The sequence below is a fragment of the Ochotona princeps genome, chromosome 33 (genome assembly GCF_030435755.1).
Source record: "Ochotona princeps isolate mOchPri1 chromosome 33, mOchPri1.hap1, whole genome shotgun sequence".
In the NCBI taxonomy this organism is placed as follows: Eukaryota; Metazoa; Chordata; class Mammalia; order Lagomorpha; family Ochotonidae; genus Ochotona; species Ochotona princeps.
The window spans coordinates 7368779-7389323 of NC_080864.1; the positions used below are offsets into that span (position 1 = coordinate 7368779).

General features: G+C 56.7%; 2 pseudogenes; one reads left to right on the forward strand and one right to left on the reverse strand.

Moving 5' to 3' along the window:
- Positions 1-423: 423 nt before the first annotated feature.
- LOC131478435 (catechol O-methyltransferase-like) lies at positions 424-6377 on the reverse strand (annotated as a pseudogene).
- Positions 6378-15034: 8657 nt separating this feature from the next.
- LOC131478436 (catechol O-methyltransferase-like) lies at positions 15035-19883 on the forward strand (annotated as a pseudogene).
- The last annotated feature ends 662 nt before the right edge of the window (positions 19884-20545 follow it).

The following is a 20545-nucleotide window of genomic DNA, read 5'->3' on the forward strand; positions in this document are numbered from 1 at the left end:
TCAGAGGTGGCTGACCACGTGTGTGACAGGTAGGTAATGGGTCAGGAGGACCTGGTGGACAAGGTGGGTTTGAGGGGTCAGAAGAGTTTGGTTACCCACCAGCTGGGCCTCCGGGTAAGGAGGAACCATTTTACCCCAGTACTTGCTAGGGTGCTGGCCATGAAGGCTGGCTTTCTGCCTGCCTCGCTTGGGCTTCCTGGGTGGACAGTTGTGCCTTGTGGTGGTGGGGAAGGAAGGGGCTTCAGGTGGGCTGACCAGGAGTGGCCCACCCGGGATATCCAGCACCCAGAAGAGGCAGCAAAGTGGGTGGGATTGCAGCAAGGGAGGCTGAGAAGAATGGGACTAGGCCGCTGTCCTCTACTGAAATATTACATTTTAATTCCCACACTATATAGTTCATATCCAAGGTGATTGCTGCTGCCTGGGCTGAGTAAAGAGGTTAGAGCTCATTGGGTCAGAGGTGCAGACAGGGCTGGAAAGTGGAGCTGTGGCTGAGGCACTCTGCTGCCACCTGCTGGCGAGAAGCTGGAGGACTTGGGGACAAGGCATGGTTGCTAGGTGCCCAAAGCTAGAGCATGGGGAGCCAGCTGTGGCCAGGGCCCAGGCTCTTCAGGCTGTGCCTGGCACTTGAAGGCAGATACCCCAGGCAGCTGCAGCAGAAGCAGGGTTGGCAGGGGCCAGCTTGGTGGAGGGACCTAGGGCAGGGTGCATGGTTGAGGTCATGCTGGACCACCTGGGCCCACACATATAGCCTTCTCCAGCCCATCCACCACCTGGATGTGTTCCAGCATGGCACTGTAGTGGGTGCACTCGAAGCTGCTACTTCCACCAGGGACACCAGGAAGTTTGGGGTTCCCGGGCAGATGACGTTGTTGGCCAACATCACCATCTCCTTCCACAGGAAGTTAAGAACTAGGGGCTGGTGTTGGAGCATAGCATAGTGCCACCCCACTTGGGCACTGGCTGCTCCACTTCTGATCAGACTCCCTGCAAATGATCCTGGGAAAGCAGTGGAGGATGGTCCAAGAACTAGAGCACCTGTAGCCACGTGGGACACCTGGATGGTGTCCACGTGGCTGGGCTCAACTCCAGTCATGGCTGGGCTCACCCTCCAGGAGCAGTGTGTCCGGCAGGTAGTGGTCCATCCACTGGTCCAGGAACACCATGTCCAGGGAGTCCAGTTCATGCTGCTGCTTCAGCTGAGGGAGGACGTCCTGGGATGCTCCCAACAGCATGGTGACCTGTAGCAGCAGCTGTTGATGCCTCCTTGGGCAACAACTGGGCACAGCTGAAGCCCTTTCCTCCCTGGGCACCAGCTGGGCATGGCTGCAGCCCATCCTCCCCACCACCCACTCCAGGTCAGCCTCCCCACTCTCCCGCTCTTGGGAAGGGACCTCAAGTCGATGCCCACGTTGGCCATGTGGGTCAGAGAAGCTGCACCTTGTCCTGCAGGCCGGCAAAGTCCAGCATCTGCTGGGTGATGGCTGCAAAGTCAGGGTTGATCTCCACGGTGAACAGTCGCCTGCCTGGGGGCAGCAGGCGGGCCATGTGCACAGCCGAGTAGCCACAGTAGCCCCCAGGTCCAGCAGCATGGAGGGGCAGTGCTCCCACATCATTGCATCCACAATCTCTCCTGCAAGGGGCAGAGGCAGCAGAGGGTGGCTTGAGCACAGGTCAGGGTGGCGGGTGCTGGACCCAGCTCCCTCTCTCTCTCCCTCCAGTGGGATCTGCTGCCTACCTCCCCCAACTCCCAGCTCACAGACCCCTGGTTCCACTGTGCACCTTATCCCTGTGTCCTACCATGTTGTCTCTCCGGCCCTGGAAGGTATATATGGTGCCCTCTCAATGGGGTTGGGGGATGACCAGCAGGGGCTGCACCATCCCCTCCCCTGGGTCCTGCAGCTAAGGCACCTGTGTCCACCCTGGAATTCAAGGTCAATAGGAGAGCCAGGGAGAACCTGCCACGCTGGTCCCATGACTCATGCCCAGAGGTCAGAAGGAGCCGCACCCACCACCCACCTCCCACCTAGTACTGAAGCCAGGGTGCTGGGAAGCCCCAGAGGCTGATGTTGGTGGACACCACAGTGGCCCGTGTTTCCCCTGGGCAGACATGCACTGTCCACTTTATCCGTGTGGACAGTGGTCTGGGTGCAGGCTGGGGCACAGGAGGCCAGTCTGCTGGCTGCACAACCTTTGTCCAGGGGGCGGGCTCTGGCCCTGCAGCTGGGCCCACGGAGCTCCAGACCATTCCCTCGCCCTGGCCTGGGTGCAGCCACAACCCCAGAGACAAGGTGACAACAGCTTCCCCCAGGCCTGGCCCGAGGACCCCACCCCTCCCCAGTGACCACTCCCGTGCCTCTGTCTGCCACCACTCTCACCGTTTTTTTTTTGCCCGCAATCATGGTTCGCTCCTGCGAGCAGAAGGCGTCGATGGTCCCCACGCTGGGCGTGCTGCTGCACGTGACGCAGGATGCGGATCTCCTTGCTGTCACCCAGGCTGTTAGAAGCGGCTGCAGACAGAGAGCAAGGCTGAGTGCTGCTGGTGGGCAGCAGCGGCTGGCACCGCCCACAGGGGGCGGGACCTGGGCTTGAGCCTTGCAGCTTGGGCAGAGGAAAGTGTGGGTGTGGCAGAGTTTGGGTGGCCATGGGCGTGGCTAAAAGGGGGCGTGGCGGGGAATGATGGACTGTGGAGCACACAGGATGGAAAACGGTATGGAATGGTAGAGGTTGGTTCTGGGCGGGGTGGGCGGAAAGGGGCGTGGCGCAGACAGTTGCTTTTCTGAGTAGCAGAGGTCGGGAGGGGTGGGGTTAGGGAATGGGGCGTGGCGGGGATTGATGGACCTGTGGTGTGGACAGGGTGGGACAGGGCTCGGGAGGGGCGTGGCTAGGGGCGGGGTCAGGGCGGGGCTCCCTGCTCCTTCTCCACCACTCAAGGGCACCAATGGCCACCCCGCGGTGCATGGGGCTGGGTTGACCTGTGACCTTTGAGGCCGGAAGCCTGCCCCCAGCTAGGCTCCCTGGGCCTCCCTCCCGGGGAAAGGCGTGGAAGCCGGCTCTCCCCTGCACAGGCCCGGCTGCGGAGTTGAGGAAGGTCCCGGCCGCGGGGAGCGCGCCCAGTGCCGAGGCCGGAGCCCCGTCTGGACCTCTGGACGCTGCGCCTGCGGCCACGGGGACTCCGAATGAGCCTCCACCCGCGTGCTTCCCACCCCGCCGCCTCCACACGCCCTGCAGGGGACTTTGGACAGAGGGGAAGGAGTTTGTTTTGGTGTGGGTTGGTTTTTCAGAATGAACGTTCCTAGTAAACTTCATGTGTGGATTTGCAGGAAACTCACGCAAATCAGTGTCTCTAAATTCCGTTTCCCGCCATGGCCAAGCCGGGCTTGGGCCTCTTGCCTGGACCGCACAGGTGTGGGGGCGGTTTCTCTCTCCCTTCCCCATGGTGAGGTCCCGCGAGGGGTTAGGGTCTGTCCAGCCGTGGTGTCCCAGGGTGGGCTTGTAGGGTAGGCTGAGTGGGCTGAGCCCAGCAGGGTGGAGTGCCCAAGGCTGAGTCCCTGAGGGTGGCAGGGGACAGGCTTGTAAGCAGAGCCAGGCCTCCGCCAGCCAGGCCAGCACCTTACACCTCGGATCAGACCCACCAGCCACAATCAGCCCCTTAGCTTCCTAAAGTGCCCAGGGCCACAGGGTACAGAACAGAGCTGGACAGGGGACAGAACTGCACCAGGCATGTACCAGCTGTGGATCCTGGACATGGCCCAAGCACCCACCTCAGACCACCAGGCAGGGAAGACTGGGACACCTGATCCCTACTCTACCAGTCCCACCCCCCAGTGGCCAAGGTTGCTGTCCCATGGTGGCCAGCATGGCGACTCCACAACCTGGATGGGGTTAGTGGGAAATCGCCTGTCCCTCCTCACCTGACTTTCCAGGTTGAGGGACAGGCAATGCCCAGGTCAGGCTGAGAGGTGAGGATGTTTTTGCTCCACAGGTTGACTGGCCCTCAGTGGTACATTTGAGAACAGTTACAATGTGAAAGGGATAAATTTTGTCTATTTTGCAATTTTTAAAAATGCAGTAGAATAAAATAATAATAAAAAAATAATAATAAAAAACAGCAAACCCTTTTGCTGAACCTCCCAGTTCCAACAAGAATAAGGATAAGGGACAGGCAGTTCCCATGAGCACTTGGGGCCCAGGCAAACAAAGGCTCCACCAGGACTCTGGAACTCGGGTCATCTCTGGCTGGCCAGTGAGCTCGATGGGGGAGTGTGCCCCTTGGGGACAGAACACCTGTCCACTGTAGCTCCTCCTTGCTAAGGGCCCTCCCACAGTGTGGGCATACAGAGGTCAGCAGGAGTCCGGCAGGTTCACGGTCCTGGGTGGGGCAGGCCCTTGGTCATCTGCCCTCCCCTGGATGGCTGGGGAGAAGGTGGAGTCTGAGTCAGCTTCCTCTTCCGGAAGCAAAGCAGGTGGAGCAAACTGTTCCTGTGCCCAGTGGGGCTGGATATGACCATGTGTCCACTCCCCCAGGCCCGTGCCAGGAGGAAAGGCAGGTAGGCTGGATCACTGGGTGGACCGCTGAGCCCATGGGTCTAGCAGGTGCCACCAGCCAGGCCACAGAAGCAGGACTGAGCAGGGCTCTTGGGGTGCTCAGGCTCAGCTGGGCCGCCCCACAGGGGAAGCCAACCAAGGGTCTACCTGTGGCAACCACCCCCTCATCACAGGCAGCCAGGCAGGGGCAGGTTTGTAGCATGGGAGGGCTCAGAGACCGAGAAGAATGGACGGAGCTGTGACCCTCTATTGAAATGTTAGATCTTTAATTTCCCTGGTATGCAGTTGTGTCCAAGGTGGTTACAGCTGCCCAGACAGTCAAGGGGTTAGAATCCATTCTGTGAGAAGGGCAGAGAGGCTGGGCTGGGAAGTGGAGCTGTGGCTGAGGCACTCTGCTGCCACCTGCTGGCAGGAACCGGGAGGACAGCTTGAGGACAAGGCCAGGCCATTTGCAGGTGCAGCTCCTGTGTCTCAGGAGCCCAGAGTCCAGATGGGAGCACCACTGGCTGGGCCCAGGCATCATCCTGCTGGCATCCCTTTGCTCACTCCACAACTGCCCTGGATCACAGCACAGGGAGGCAGGTGTGGCCAGGGCCCAGGACTTTCAGGCACTGAGTATGTCTGGCACTTGAAGACAGGTACCCACAGGTAGCAGCAACAGAAGCGGGGTTGGCAGGGACCAACTTGGCAGATGGATCCAGGAAAGGGTGCATGGTTGAGGCCACACCAGGCCGCCTGGGCCCACACAGATGGCCTTCTCCAGCCCATCCACCACCGACATGTACTCCAGGAATGAGCTGTAGTGGGTGTATTCAAAGCTGCTGCGTCCATGCATATGTGCCAGGAAGTATGGGCTCCCCTGAAAGATGACATTGTGAGGCAGCAGCACCGTCCCCTTCTGCAACAGGCCACACTGCTGTGGGGGACAGAGAGATGGTCCCCTGGGTGTGGGTGGGGGCAGTCAGGGATGCCCTGCTAACCTGCCCCAGACCAGAAGTACTACTCCCACCCTCCCCCAACCCCCTGCCAGGGTTTGGGCCTGAGGACAAGAGCTTTCTGCCCCACAGACTCCTGGTTCCTTGCTCAGTTGTGCACACAGCAGGTGCTCAATAAATACTGGCTGGATGAGAGCCAGGGTCAGCCTCAGGTGTGTGGGTTGGGTGGCGGGGTGGGATGGACAGCAGGGCAGCCCAGGGAATGTGGCAGGGTGGGATGGACATCAGGGCAGCCCAGGAAATGCGGAAGGGAATTTGGGAGTGTGGAAATTTCCCTGACACAGCCATCAGAAAGAAGCTGTGTTGAAAATAAAGCTATCTTGGGTGGGCATTTGGCATAGCAGTAGGGACTTCTGTGTGCCAAGTGGGAGTATCTGGGTTCAATGTGCACCTATGTGGCTTCTGACCCCCAGCTTCTGCCTAATGTACACCTTGGGAGACAGCAGGTGCTGCAGCCACCTGCTGGGTGCCTACCACCCACTTGGGAGCCCAGGATCTGCCAGCTTGGCCCCAGCCCTTACAGGAACTTCGGGAATGAACCAGTGGATTGCACCTAGCCAGCTTTCTCTCCCTTTGGAACACATTTATTTATTTTTAAAAGATTTATTTGTAGTTACAGAGAGAGAGGGAGAGAGGAAGAGAGATCCTCCATCAGCTCTGTCACAGCTCCCTGTAGGAGCTCCAGGGTCATGGCCAGTTGACATGCCTGGGTCTCACTGGTCCTGCGGCAGCTGCCAGCAAGGCCACCCTGGCTGAGCTCACCTCCAAAAGCAGTGTGTCCGGCAGGTAATGCTCCTTCCAGTGTTCCAGGAACACCATATCCAGGGTGTCCATGTCATGCTGCTGCTTCAGCTGAGGGAGGACGTCCTGGGATGCTCCCAGCAGCAAGGTGACTGTTCCTCATCCCTGGTTACTGGAATGTGTGGAAAGTTGTGACTGGTTCCCTCTTGTCTCTCTCCTTCCCCCCAAAACAAGAAGAAATCATGAATTTGGAAGCAATGAGTATGCCCAATTTTCCCTAAACCTTGATCCTTCCCACCCTGATATCCATCATGTAATCTGCTTTGGGATATTTTTTTCTTCCTATTTTATTTGTAATTTCTTTAAAAGATTTATTTATTTTTATTGCAAAGTCAGGTATACAGAAAGGAGGAGAGACAATGATCTTTCGTCCGATGATTCATTCCCCAAGTGACCGCAATGGCTGGAGCTGAGCAGATCTGAAGCCAGGAGCCCCGACCCTCTTCCAGGTCTCCCACATGGGTGCAAGTTCCCAAGGCTTTGGGACATCCTTAACTACTTTCCCTGCCACAACTAGGGAGCTGGATGGGAAGCGGGGCTGCCAGGATTAGAACTGGCACTCATATGGGATCCCAGCATGTTCAAGGCGAGGACTTTAGCTGCTAGGCTGCTGTGCTGGGTCCATATGTTTTTCTTTTTTATCTCCTGTAGTCATAGGGGAAGATGAGGTCATCCCTTGTTGTCAAACTATGCCAGCTCCCAGCCATAGGAGACAGTCATTTGATGACGTGAGAAAGAGTGTTCCAAGGGTGTTACTTGAGTGATTTTTTGATAGTTCTGAGAAATTGGTTTCATTGATCCAGGGTTGAGAAAATCTAACCAAGGACTACTGGTTGACCAAGTCCAGCTTAGTGCATCCACAGACCCAGGAACGTGCTGCAAAGCTTGGCCAGGAGAATTGTCCAACTTGTTCTGCTTTCCATCCTTTGACAAGGTGGTCAGCATCCCTCTGCTGACCTAGATGAGTGGGCTGGCAGGTCCTCTGTGTGCATTTGGCATGCTGTGCACTGCACAGGCATCAGCAACTGAGGAGGCCCTGTCTAAGATCAGGCCACACATCCTTTGACTTTTCCCTGTGGCAGGGGTCTGAGTCCAGCTATCTAGTTGGGATGTCCCTCAAGAAACCTCACCTGGGGTGACCTGATTTGACTCTTGTGTGTGCCAGCCAGTGCAGGGTCAGGTGCGGTCTGTCACCTGCACCAGCCAATACAAATACTGGTGGATGCTGCTGGCCAGACCGACATGGCTGGTCCCCAGTCCTGACACTCACTGGTGGGTACTGTGGCCTAACACAACTGGCCCACACCTATTACAGCTTTCACCGGTGAGTGCTACAGTCTAGCCCACCTGGTCCACTCCCCAACCTGGCTCTCACATTCACCAATGGGAGCTACAGCTCAGCAGAGGAGTCCCCAGAGTTCCCCTACCAGACCCATGCCCAGCCCTGGCTCTTGCATTAGCAGGGAGCTGGAGCAGAAACAGAGCAAGCAGGACTTGAACCACTGTCTGTGTGAAATGCTGGTGCTTCTACCACTGTGCCATTCTCACGCATTAGATTTTCAAGAGTCTATTGAGATTCAGAAGCCAAGCCAAGAACTTGTCCTTGAATTTCACCTGAAATTTCCTTAGAGCTGGAAGAATTAGTTTCCTCTTGAGGCAACCCAGGTATCCCCAGTTCCCTGGGGCTGCCAACAAGTGTCTTGGGAGTTCACTGTGTCAGATGAACCCAGCGAGTTGAGTGTCTGCCTTTGCAGGGGCAGAAGATGGGTCCTTGAGTTTTCCCAGGGCCGCTGAGAAGCAGCTGGCTGCAGCCCTGCTGGCTTCCCTGTGAGCTGCCAGTTTTCTCATACAGTACGTGTGTGTGTGTGTGTGTGTGTGTGTGTATGTGTGTGCAAGAATTCACCAAGTCAGCGTAGTTGCTAACTGTTGGCTGGAGACACCTGATTCTCAAAGGCGGGATCTAGTCATAACCTCGGTGGCACAGCCACTGTTCTCAATAGTATCCTGTTGAGGGAAAGATTCTAATGGGTAGCATACGAACAACAATAATAGTTTAACCTCAGGGCTGGCCCCGTGGTGTAGCAAGCTAAGCCTCCGCCTGCAGCACTGACATCCGTAAGGGCACCGGTTTGCATCCCGGCTGCTCCACGTTCGATCCAGGTCACTGCTAAAGCTCAAAAGAAAGCAGCAGAGGATGACTCGTGTCCTTGGGCCCATGCATCCGCATGGGAGAACTTAGAAGCTCCTGGTCCCTGGCTTCAGACCGCATAACTCTGGCTATTGCTGCCATCTGGGGAGTGAATCAGTGGGTGAAACGTATCTCTCAGTCTCCTTCTCCCTATCAAACTCTGCCTTTGCACCAACCTCTGAAGCCTGATTTTGAAAACTGTGCTTGGGGCCCAGCGCCGTGGCCTAGCAGCGAAAGTTCTAACCTTGGATGCGCTGGTTTTAATCCTGACAGCCCCACTTCCCATCCAGCTCCCTGCTGTGGCCTGGGAAAGCAGTAGAGGATGACCCAAAGCCTTGGGACACTGAACCCAAGTGGGAAACCTGGGGCAAATTCCTGACTCCTGGCTTGAGATCAGTGCAGCACTGGCCATTGTGGTCACTTGAGGAGTGAATCATCAGATGGAAGATCTTCTCTCTGTCTCTCCTCCTCTCTGTATGTCTGACTTTGCAATAAAAATAAAATAAATCTTTAAAAATTAAAAGAAAAGAAAACTGTGCTTGGATCTGGCACAGTAGCCTAGTGGCTAAAATCCTCTCCTTGAGCATGCTGGGATCCCATATGGGTGCTGATTTGTGTCCCGGCGACCCCCTTTCCATCCAGCTCCCTGCTTGTGGCCTGGGAAAGCAGTCGAGGATGGCCCAAAGCCTTGGGACCCTGAACTCACATGGGAGACCTGGAAGAGTTTCTGGGCTCCTGGCTTTGGATCGGCACAGCTCTGGCCATTGTAGCCACTTGGGAAGTTAATCAATAGATGGAAAATCTGCCTCTCTGTCTCTCTGTATATATCTGCCTTTGCAATAAAAATAAAATAAATTTTAACAAAAAGTTAATCTAAGTAATATATACAAATATATATATTTGTTTCTTTATAAATCTATCAGGTGTTGGTTTTCTGGAAGTTCAGAGGACGAAGGGAGTGCCTGGGGGGGCCAGCACATTGGCTCAACTGGCTAACCCTCCACCTCTAAGCACGGGCATCCCACTAGGCTACCATGCGCCAGACCCCCAGATTAACGTTTTAAAACTTACGTTTATTTGTTTTTTTTTTTTAAAGATGTTATTATTATTAGAAAGCCGGATATACAGAGAGGAGGAGAGACAGAGAGGAAGATCTTCCATCCGATGATTCACTCCCCAAGTGAGCCGCAACGGGCCGGTGCGCGCCGATCCGAAGCCGGGAACCAGGAACCTCTTCCGGGTCTCCCACGCGGGTGCAGTATCCCAAAGCATTGGGCCGTCCTCGACTGCTTTCCCAGGCCACAAGCAGGGAGCTGGATGGGAAGTGGAGCTGCCGGAACTAGAACCGGCGCCCCTATGGGATCCCGGGGCATTCAAGGCGAGGACTTTAGCCGCTAGGCCACGCCTTTAATGCCCCGTTTATTTGTTTTTAAATTTTTGTTACATAAGTGAAGGTAAACTTCACTTTTTAAAATTCAGTTTTCCACAAACACTTCACAGTGTAGGGAGTGGAGAGAGTGCGTAAGCATTCGGTTAGCATCCACTGTGTGTTTTCTGGCCCCAGCAAGTTCCCAAGGGAGGGACAGAAGAAGCCAAGAACAAAGAAGGATTCAGCGAGGGGAAAAAAAAAAAAATAAATTCCATACCAAGTCTCAGAGAGTGAATCACCGCTCTAACCCAGAAGCCAAGAATAAACCCACCAGGCTGAACACAGGCTTGCTTCCCAAAACAGCATCCTGGGTCCTGCCTGCCTTCCCTCCTTGGGAGTGCACACAGGCTCTGCCCCCACCATCCCTGCCCCCACCATCCCCATCACCACAGGATGCCCAGTGGGTGAAGCAGTCCTCCTGAGGAGCTCCTCGGTCCACTCAGAGCCTTTCTCTGCACAGCCAGCTCCTGGAGCAGGGATCAAGGTAAGGAATGTGCAGTGACTGCTGGCCCACAGTGGGGGAAGAAGCTGAGACAGGAGCAAGAAAGGGTGCTGAGGGCAATGGGGGCAGGGCAGCAGGGTATGTGGGCAGGACTTCAGCAGAGTTGGGAAGGGGAAGGTTTATAGAATGTGGTGAGTCAGGACCCTGTCTGTCTCAAGGCCTGGTTTTCCTGGAGGCAGCTTGGACAGGAGCAGGGAGTATGGAGCAGGGACATGGCTGCTGGGAGCAGAGCTCAGGCGAGCTTAGGGAATCAAGCCAGCTCGTGTCTCCTTCTCCCTGTTGTGATGGGGGCCCTGGACTCCAGGGCATCAGAGGAGGGAGTGATGTGAAAGGGGACAGGGCTGGAAGCAGCCTGAGACAGCTGCCACAAGGCACAGCCCTCAGGCGCAGCAGGATCCCGAGCTCGGTCAGCTGGGGCTGGCGTGTGGGACCAGGTCCAACAAAGACATCACCCTCTCTGTTCCTGCCCAAAAAACAGCCCCATGCTTGGGACTAGGATGTAGGTCTGGTCATCCAGAAGGAAAGGGAGTGGGCTGATCTCTAGCCATTGGGGCTACTTGGGAAGTGAACCAGTGGATGGAAGATCTTTGTCTCTGCTTCTCTGTAAACCTGCCTTTCCAGTAAAGATAAATACATCTTTAAATAAATAAATCTCTTTCAAAAATTAGACTTTCAGAGGGAAGGAGAGGTCTTTCATCTGTTGGTTCATTCCACAGACACCCACAATGAGCAGAGTTGGACCAGGGGCCAGGAGCTTCCCACATGGGTCTCCTTGATGGCTACAGAGGCCTAAGTCCTGGAGCCATCTTCTGCTGCTCTCTCAGACACATCAGCAGGGAGCTGGATCAGAAGTGGAGCAGCCACTTCTTAGGGGATGCTGGCTTTGCCTGCTACATCACAACAGCACATGTCCCGTTTCTATTGCTAGTGGTATCTCTATCAAGCAAGGAAATAGAGACTGCTATTGGTTGGTTCACTCCCCTAAATGCCTACAACAGCTGGGTATGGCTGGCCGGAGCTGGTCATACCATCCAGGCCTCCCATGTGGGTGGTTCTTGAGCCATCCCCACTGTCTCCCGAGGTCTACATTAACAGGATAGTAGGACATTGCAGCATTCTGCTGTGGTGTCCCGACCACCAGGCCAAATGCCCATCCCACTGTGTGGTTTCAACCACCCTTTCTTTGGTTCCAAACAACCCTGGGTGAGATCCACTCATGGCTGGGGTGCAGGTCTACCCATGGGTAGTCTGTGGGTCAGATCCCAGCTACACTGTCCCTTCGTCCTTGTCCAGGCCTCAGTGCCCACACGTTCACCAACAGTTAGATCTAGAGATTCTAGATTTACATGCCAAATCCTCCAGTGATTCGGGTACCCCTGGGGACTAGATTGTACAATTTAATATCCCAGCATCCACCCAGCAATTTGTCATTTAAGCAGCATAGACTTTTAATCTTTGCCTTTAAGATTTATTTATTTTTGTTGTAAAGTTAGATACATACAGAGAGGAGGAAGAGACAGAGAGAAATATCTTCCATCTGATGATTTACTCCCCAAGTGACTGCAATGGCAGGTCCTGAGCCAATCCGAAGCCAGGAGCCTGGAGCTCCTCTGGGTCTCCCACGCAGGTGCAGGGCTCCAAGGCTTTGGGCCATCCTCGACTGCTTCCTCAGGTCATAAGCAGGGAGATGGAGAGGAAGTGGGGCTGCCAGGATTAGAACTGGTGCCCAAATGGGAACCAGGCGCCTTCAAGGCTAGGAATTTAGCCGCTAGGCCACAGCACCGGGCCCAACCTTTAATCTTTAGTACTTATTTTTCACATTTATTAGTTGGAAAATAATCCTAAGGGCAAGCATGTTGGCGCACAGGCTGATTCTGCACAAAGACCAGCATCCTGTACGGTCACCTCTGATCCAGCTCCCTGTTTGTGGCCTTGGAAAGCAGACAGAATGTTCCAAATCTTTGGGACCCTGCATTCACATGGGAGACCCAGAAGAAGCTCCTGTCTTCAAATTGGCTCAGGTTTGGCCATTGCTGCCACTGAGGGAGTGAAGTAGTGGATAGAATATCTTTCTCTTTGCCTCTCCTTTGTTCTGTAAATTTGCCTTCCCAATAAAAATAAATAATAGGACAGGGGCCATTGTTGTGGCATAGTGGATAACCTGCCAGACCTGTATCCCATATCAAGAACGCCTATTGGAGTGCCAGGTAGTGGCTGATTTTGGCTGGTGGTTCTGGTCCAAGGTCGAAGGTGACAGCTGTCAGAGGCCCAGGCTAGCCGGGAACATCACAGTGGAGAGAGGCCCCCAGGCCAGTGCGTCCTCATCGAACCCCTCTGCTTATGGGATGAGTTCAGGTTCCATCCTGGCCCTCCCCCCCATGTCACCTTGTCAGATGACTGCTCTCTTCCCAAAGGAACCTTTGGCTTGCTGGCAGGAAGAAAAAAATAAATCATACCTCATTTTACTGGTCCAGAATATTTGGAGGAGACCCATTCTTAACTCCTTCTAGACAGGACACTCCCCCGGTCCCCCCCTCTTCGCCTTGCCCACCTGGAGGCGGTGCAGAGCACTGAGGAGCTATCCCCAAGAGCGGGAGAGTGGGGAGACTGGCCTGGAGTGGGGAGTGGGTGGCATGGGCTGCAGCCATGCTCAGTTGGTGCCCAGGGAAGAAAGGGCTGCAGCCGTACCCAGTTGTTGCCCACGGAGGCACAAACAGCAGCTGTTACAGGTCACCTTGCTGCTGGGAGCATCCCAGGACCTCCTCCCTCAGCTGAAGCAGCAGCATGAAGTGGACTCCCTGGACATGGTGTTCCTGGAACACTGAAAGGAGTGCTACCTGCCGGACACACTGCTCCTGGAGGTGAGCTAAGCCAGGGTGGCCTTGCTGGCTGCTGGCACAGGGGCCACTGAGACCCATGCATATCAACTGGCCATGGCCCTGGAGCTCCTACAGGGAGCTGTGACAGAGGTGCTGCCTGAAGTCAGGGCAGGTAGATGAGAGGAAGGGTCCTGGGGGGAGAGGTGCCAGGTAGTGGGGTGAGCACCACAGACCAGACCTGCTGTTGGGCATTTGGGGGGGGGGAGTGGGAGAGGACATGTAGGTGTGCAGCTGCAGGACCACGCCTTCTCTGCCAGGGCCTAGCTGCTGGCTGCTGGGAGCAAGAGAGAGATCTTCCATTTCTTGCTGTGTCTCTGAATGGCTGCATCAGCCAAGGCTGGGCCAGACTGAAGCCAGGAGCTCTAAGTGCTTTCCTGAGACATTCAACTTCTTTGGTTTGCATGATGCCACTTACTGATTGCATTCATGAGCGTGCTCGATGGCCTGACCTCCCAGGAATATGTATTTTGCACAGTTGCACAGGGGCCCCTGCATTTTCTCCCACTGGCAAGCAGGAGACACCAGGAACTCTCTCACCTTAGAGCCTGGCTGCACAGCGACTAATGCCAGGATTATCACTAGGGACCCCTCCTGCCTGAGACTGGAGATGCCCAGGGTTGCTTGTTTGATTCTGGTTTGGAGTTGAGATTGCTTTTTTAAAACAACAACAACAAATCTGTTTAAGGGCTGGTGTAGTGGCATAGCAAGCTATTCCTCTGCCTGTGGCACAGGCATACCATCTAGGCCCCAGCTCACGTCCCAGCTGCTCCACTTCTCACCCAGCTCCCTGCTTGTGGCCTGGGAAAGCAATGCCTTAGGACCCTGTACCCACATGGGAGACCCAGAGCAAACTCCTGGCTCCCAACTTAAGACCAGCCCAGCTCTGACCATTGTAGCAATCTGGGGCATAAACCAACAGATGGAGGAACTCTCTTTCTCTCCCTCTCTCTCTGTAGCTACAAATAAATCTTTTAAAAATAAATAAATGCGTTCCAAAGGCAGAGAGAGCAGGCTAGGTGCAATCCACTGGTTCATTCCCGAAGTTCCTGTAAGGGCTGGGGCTAGGCTGGCAGATCCTGGGCTCCCAAGTGGGTGGTAGGCACCTAGCAGGTGGCTGCAGCACCTGCTGGCTCCCAAGGTGTACCTTAGGTGGTAGTTGGGGGTCAGAAGCCACATGGGTGCACATTGAACCCAGATACTCCCACTTGGCACACAGGAGTCCCTACTGCTATGCCAAATGCCCACCCAAGATAGCTTTATTTTCAATACAGCTTCTTTCTGATGGCTGTGTCAGGGAAACTGCCACACTCCCAGATACCCTGCCACATTCCACGGGCTGCCCTGCTGTCCATCCCACCCCGCCACCCAACCCACACACCTGAGGCTGACCCTGGCTCTCATCAAGCCAACACTTATTGAGCAACTTTGTTGTGCGCACAGCTGGGCAAGGAACCAGGAGTCTGTGGGGCAGAAAGCTCTTGTCCTCAGGCCCAAACCCTGGCAGAGGGTGGAGGGGAGGGTGGGAGTAGTACTTCTGGTCTGGGGCAGGTTAGCAGGGCATCCCTGACTGCCCCCACCCACACCCCGGGGATCATCTCTGTCCCCCCACTGCAGCGTGGCCTGTTGCAGAAGGGGACGGTGCTGCTGCCTCACAATGTTATCTTTCAGGGGAGCCCATACTTCCTGGCACATATGCATGGACGCAGCAGCTTCGAGTGCACCCACTACAGCTCATTCCTGGAGTACATGTCGGTGGTGGATGGGCTGGAGAAGGCCATCTGTGTGGGCCCAGGCGGCCTGGTGTGGCCTCAACCATGCACCCTTTCCTGGATCCATCTGCCAAGTTGGTCCCTGCCAACCCCGCTTCTGTTGCTGCTACCTGTGGGTACCTGTCTTCAAGTGCCAGACAGACTCAGTGCCTGAAAGTCCTGGGCCCTGGCCACACCTGCCTCCCTGTGCTGTGATCCAGGGCAGTTGTGGAGTGAGCAAAGGGATGCCAGCAGGATGATGCCTGGGCCCAGCCAGTGGTGCTCCCATCTGGACTCTGGGCGCCTGAGACACAGGAGCTGCACCTGCAAATGGCCTGGCCTTGTCCTCAAGCTGTCCTCCCGGTTCCTGCCAGCAGGTGGCAGCAGAGTGCCTCAGCCACAGCTCCACTTCCCAGCCCAGCCTCTCTGCCCTTCTCACAGAATGGATTCTAACCCCTTGACTGTCTGGGCAGCTGTAACCACCTTGGACACAACTGCATACCAGGGAAATTAAAGATCTAACATTTCAATAGAGGGTCACAGCTCCGTCCATTCTTCTCGGTCTCTGAGCCCTCCCATGCTACAAACCTGCCCCTGCCTGGCTGCCTGTGATGAGGGGGTGGTTGCCACAGGTAGACCCTTGGTTGGCTTCCCCTGTGGGGCGGCCCAGCTGATCCTGAGCACCCCAAGAGCCCTGCTCAGTCCTGCTTCTGTGGCCTGGCTGGTGGCACCTGCTAGACCCATGGGCTCAGCTGCCTGCCCAGTGATCCAGCCTACCTGCCTTTCCTCCTGGCACGGGCCTGGGGGAGTGGACACATGGTCATATCCAGCCCCACTGGGCACAGGAACAGTTTGCTCCACCTGCTTTGCTTCCGGAAGAGGAAGCTGACCCAGACTCCACCTTCTCCCCAGCCATCCAGGGGAGGGCACATGACCAAGGGCCTGCCCCACCCAGGACCGTGAACCTGCCGGACTCCTGCTGACCTCTGTATGCCCACACTGTGGGAAGGCCCTTAGCAAGGAGGAGCTACAGTGGACAGGTGTTTTGACCCCAAGGGGCACACTCCCCCATTGGGTCATTGGCCAGTCAAAAATGACCCGAGTTCCAGAGTCCTGGTGGAGCCTTTGTTTGCTTGGTCCCCAAAGGTTCATGGGAACTGCCTGTCCCTTATCCTTATTCTTGTTGGAACTGGGAGGTTCAGCAAAAGGGTTTGCTGAGGTTTTTTTAAAATTATTTTATTCTACTGCATTTCAAAAATTGTAAATTACACAAAATTTATCCTTTCGCGTTGTAACCATCCTCAAATGTACCACTGAGGGTCATTCAACCTTGTGGAGCAAAAACATCCCCACCTCTCAGCCTGACCTGGGCATTGCCTGTCCCTCAACCTGGAAAGTCAGGTGAGGAGGGACAGGTGATGGTCCAACTAGCCCCATCCAGGTTGTGGGGCCGCCATGCTGGCCACCATGGGACAGCAGCCTTGGCCACTGGGGGGTGGGACTGGTAGAGTAGGGATCAGGTGTCCCAGTCTTCCCTGCCTGGTGGTCTGAGGTGGGTGCTTGGGCCATGTCCGGGATCCACAGCTGGTACATGCCTGGTGCAGTTCTGTCCCCTGTCCAGCTCTGTTCTGTACCCTGTGGCTCTAGGCACTTTAGGAAGCTAAGGGGCTGATTGTGGCTGGTGGGTCTGATCCGAGGTGTAAGGTGCTGGCCTGGCTGGCGGAGGCCTGGCTCTGCTTACAAGCCTGTCCCCTACCACCCTCAGGGACTCAGCCTTGGGCACTCCACCCTGCTGGGCTCAGCCCACTCAGCCTACCCTACAAGCCCACCCTGGGACACCACGGCTGGGCAGACCCTCACCCCTCGCGGGACCTCACCATGGGGAAGGGAGAGAGAAACCGCCCCCACACCTGTGCGGTCCAGGCAAGAGGCCCAAGCCCGGCTTGGCCATGGCGGGAAACGGAATTTAGAGACACTGATTTGCGTGAGTTTCCTGCAAATCCACACATGAAGTTTACTAGGAACGTTCATTCTGAAAAACCAACCCACAACAAAACAAACTCCTTCCCCTCTGTCCAAAGTCCCCTGCAGGGCGTGTGGAGGCGGCGGGGTGGGAAGCACGCGGGTGGAGGCTCATTCGGAGTCCCCGGAGTCCCCGTGGCCGCAGGCGCAGCGTCCAGAGGTCCAGACGGGGCTCCGGCCTCGGCACTGGGCGCGCTCCCCGCGGCCGGGACCTTCCTCAACTCCGCTGCCGGGCCTGTGCAGGGGAGAGCCGGCTTCCACGCCTCTCCACGGGGGGGAGGCCCAGGGAGCCGAGCCGGGTGCAGGCTTCCGGCCTGGAAGGCCACAGGCCTAACCAGCCCCGTGCGCTGCGGGGAGGCCATTGCTGTCCTGACGCGGCGGGGGAGGAGCAGGGAGCCCCGCCACGCCCACCGAGCCCTGCCACGTCACGCCCAGTCCCACCCTGTCGGCGCCCATGTCCATCAATCCCCGCCACGCCCCTTTCCCTAACCCCCGTCCCATCTAGCCCCGCCTCGAACCAACCTCTACTGCACGCCCTTTTCCATCCTGTCTGCAGCACACGTCCATCATTCCCCGCCACGCCCCCTTTTAGCCACGCCCGCGGCCACCCAAACGTTGCCACTCCCTACCGTTTTCCACCGCGTCTGAGCCACACCCCCATTAAGCCCCGCCCCAACCTGTGTCATGCTCACAGTTCGCCCCGCCCAGCCGGCCAGGCTCAAGCCCAGGTCCCGCCCCCTGTGGGCGGTGCCAGCCGCTGCTGCCCACCAGCAGCACTCAGCCTTGCTCTCTGTCTGCAGCCGCTTCTAACAGCCTGGGTGACAGCAAGGAGATCCGCGTCCTGCGTCACGTGCAGCAGCACGCCCAGCGTGGGGACCATCGACGCCTTCTGCTCTCAGGAGCGAACCATGATTGCGGGCAAAAAAAAAACGGTGAGAGTCGTGGCAGACAGAGGCACGGGAGTGGTCACTGGGGAAGGGTGGGGTCCTTGGGCTGGGGCTGGGGGGACCTGTTGTCACCTTGTCTCTGGGGCTGTGGCTGCACCCAGGCCAGGGCGAGGGAATGGTCTTGAGCTCCGTGGGCCCAGCTGCAGGGCCAGAGCCCGCCCCCTGGACAAAGGTTGTGCAGCCAGCAGACTGGCCTCCTGTGCCCCAGCCTGCACCCACACCACTGTCCACACAGATAAAGTGGACAGTGCATGTCTGCCCAGGGAAAACACAGGCCACTATGGTGTCCACCAACATCAGCCTCTGGGGCTTCCCAGCACCCTGGCTTCAGTACTAGGTGGGAGGTGGGTGGTGGGTGCGGCTCCTTCTGACCTCTGGGCATGAGTCATGGGACCAGCGTGGCAGGTTCTCCCTGGCTCTCCTATTGACCTTGAATTCCAGGGTGGACACAGGTGCCTTAGCTGCAGGACCCAGGGGAGGGGATGGTGCAGCCCCTGCTGGTCATCCCCCAACCCCATTGAGGGGGCACCATATGTACCTTCCAGGGCCGGAGAGACAACATGGTAGGACACAGGGATAAGGTGCACAGTGGAACCAGGGGTCTGTGAGCTGGGAGTTGGGGGAGGTAGGCAGCAGATCCCACTGGAGGGAGAGAGAGAGGGAGCTGGGTCCAGCACCCGCCACCCTGACCTGTGCTCAAGCCACCCTCTGCTGCCTCTGCCCCTTGCAGGAGAGATTGTGGATGCAATGATGTGGGAGCACTGCCCCTCCATGCTGCTGGAGCTGGGGGCTGCTGTGGCTACTCGGCTGTGCACATGGCCCACCTGCTGCCCCCAGGCAGGCGACTGTTCACCGTGGAGATCAACCCTGACTTTGCAGCCATCACCCAGCAGATGCTGGACTTTGCCGGCCTGCAGGACAAGGTGCAGCTTCTCTGACCCACATGGCCAGTGTGGGCATCGACTTGAGGTCCCTTCCCAAGAGCGGGAGAGTGGGGAGGCTGACCTGGAGTGGGTGGTGGGGAGAATGGGCTGCAGCCATGCCCAGCTGGTGCCCAGGGAGGAAAGGGCTTCAGCTGTGCCCAGTTGTTGCCCAAGGAGGCATCAACAGCTGCTGCTACAGGTCACCATGCTGTTGGGAGCATCCCAGGACGTCCTCCCTCAGCTGAAGCAGCAGCATGAACTGGACTCCCTGGACATGGTGTTCCTGGACCAGTGGATGGACCACTACCTGCCGGACACACTGCTCCTGGAGGGTGAGCCCAGCCATGACTGGAGTTGAGCCCAGCCACGTGGACACCATCCAGGTGTCCCACGTGGCTACAGGTGCTCTCGTTCTTGGACCATCCTCCACTGCTTTCCCAGGATCATTTGCAGGGAGTCTGATCAGAAGTGGAGCAGCCAGTGCCCAAGTGGGGTGGCACTATGCTATGCTCCAACACCAGCCCCTAGTTCTTAACTTCCTGTGGAAGGAGATGGTGATGTTGGCCAACAACGTCATCTGCCCGGGAACCCCAAACTTTCTGGTGCACCTGGTGGAAGTAGCAGCTTCGAGTGCACCCACTACAGTGCCATGCTGGAACACATCCAGGTGGTGGATGGGCTGTAGAAGGCTATATATGTGGGCCCAGGTGGTCCAGCATGACCTCAACCATGCACCCTGCCCTAGATCCCTCCACCAAGCTGGCCCCTGCCAACCCTGCTTCTGCTGCAGCTGCCTGGGGTATCTGCCTTCAAGTGCCAGGCACAGCCTGAAGAGCCTGGGCCCTGGCCACAGCTGCCTCCCCATGCTCTAGCTTTGGGCACCTAGCAACCTTGCCTTGTCCCCAAGTCTTCCAGCTTCTCGCCAGCAGGTGGCAGCAGAGTGCCTCAGCCACAGCTCCACTTTCCAGCCCTGTCTGCACCTCTGACCCAATGAGCTCTAACCTCTTTACTCAGCCCAGGCAGCAGCAATCACCTTGGATATGAACTATATAGTGTGGGAATTAAAATGTAATATTTCAGTAGAGGACAGCGGCCTAGTCCCATTCTTCTCAGCCTCCCTTGCTGCAATCCCACCCACTTTGCTGCCTCTTCTGGGTGCTGGATATCCCGGGTGGGCCCTTGGCTGGCCACTCCTGGTCAGCCCACCTGAACCTGGGTATTGCTAGTGGCCTGATCAGGGGAACCTGAAGTCCCTTTCTTCCCCACCACCACAAGGCACAACTGTCCACCCAGGAAGCCCAAGTGAGGCAGGCAGAAAGCCAGCCTTCATGGCCAGCCCCCTAGCAGGTGCTAGGGTAAAATGGTTCCTCCTTACCTGGAGGCCCAGCTGGTGGGTAACCAAACTCCTCTGACCCCTCATACCCACCTTGTCTGCCAGGTGTTCCTGACCCATTACCTACCTGTCACACACATGGTCAGCCACCTCTGAGGTGCCCTGAAGTCTCAACAGGACCCAGTTTCCAGACTAGACCCAGAGAGTAACCCTGTCGAGGCTGGGCCTAC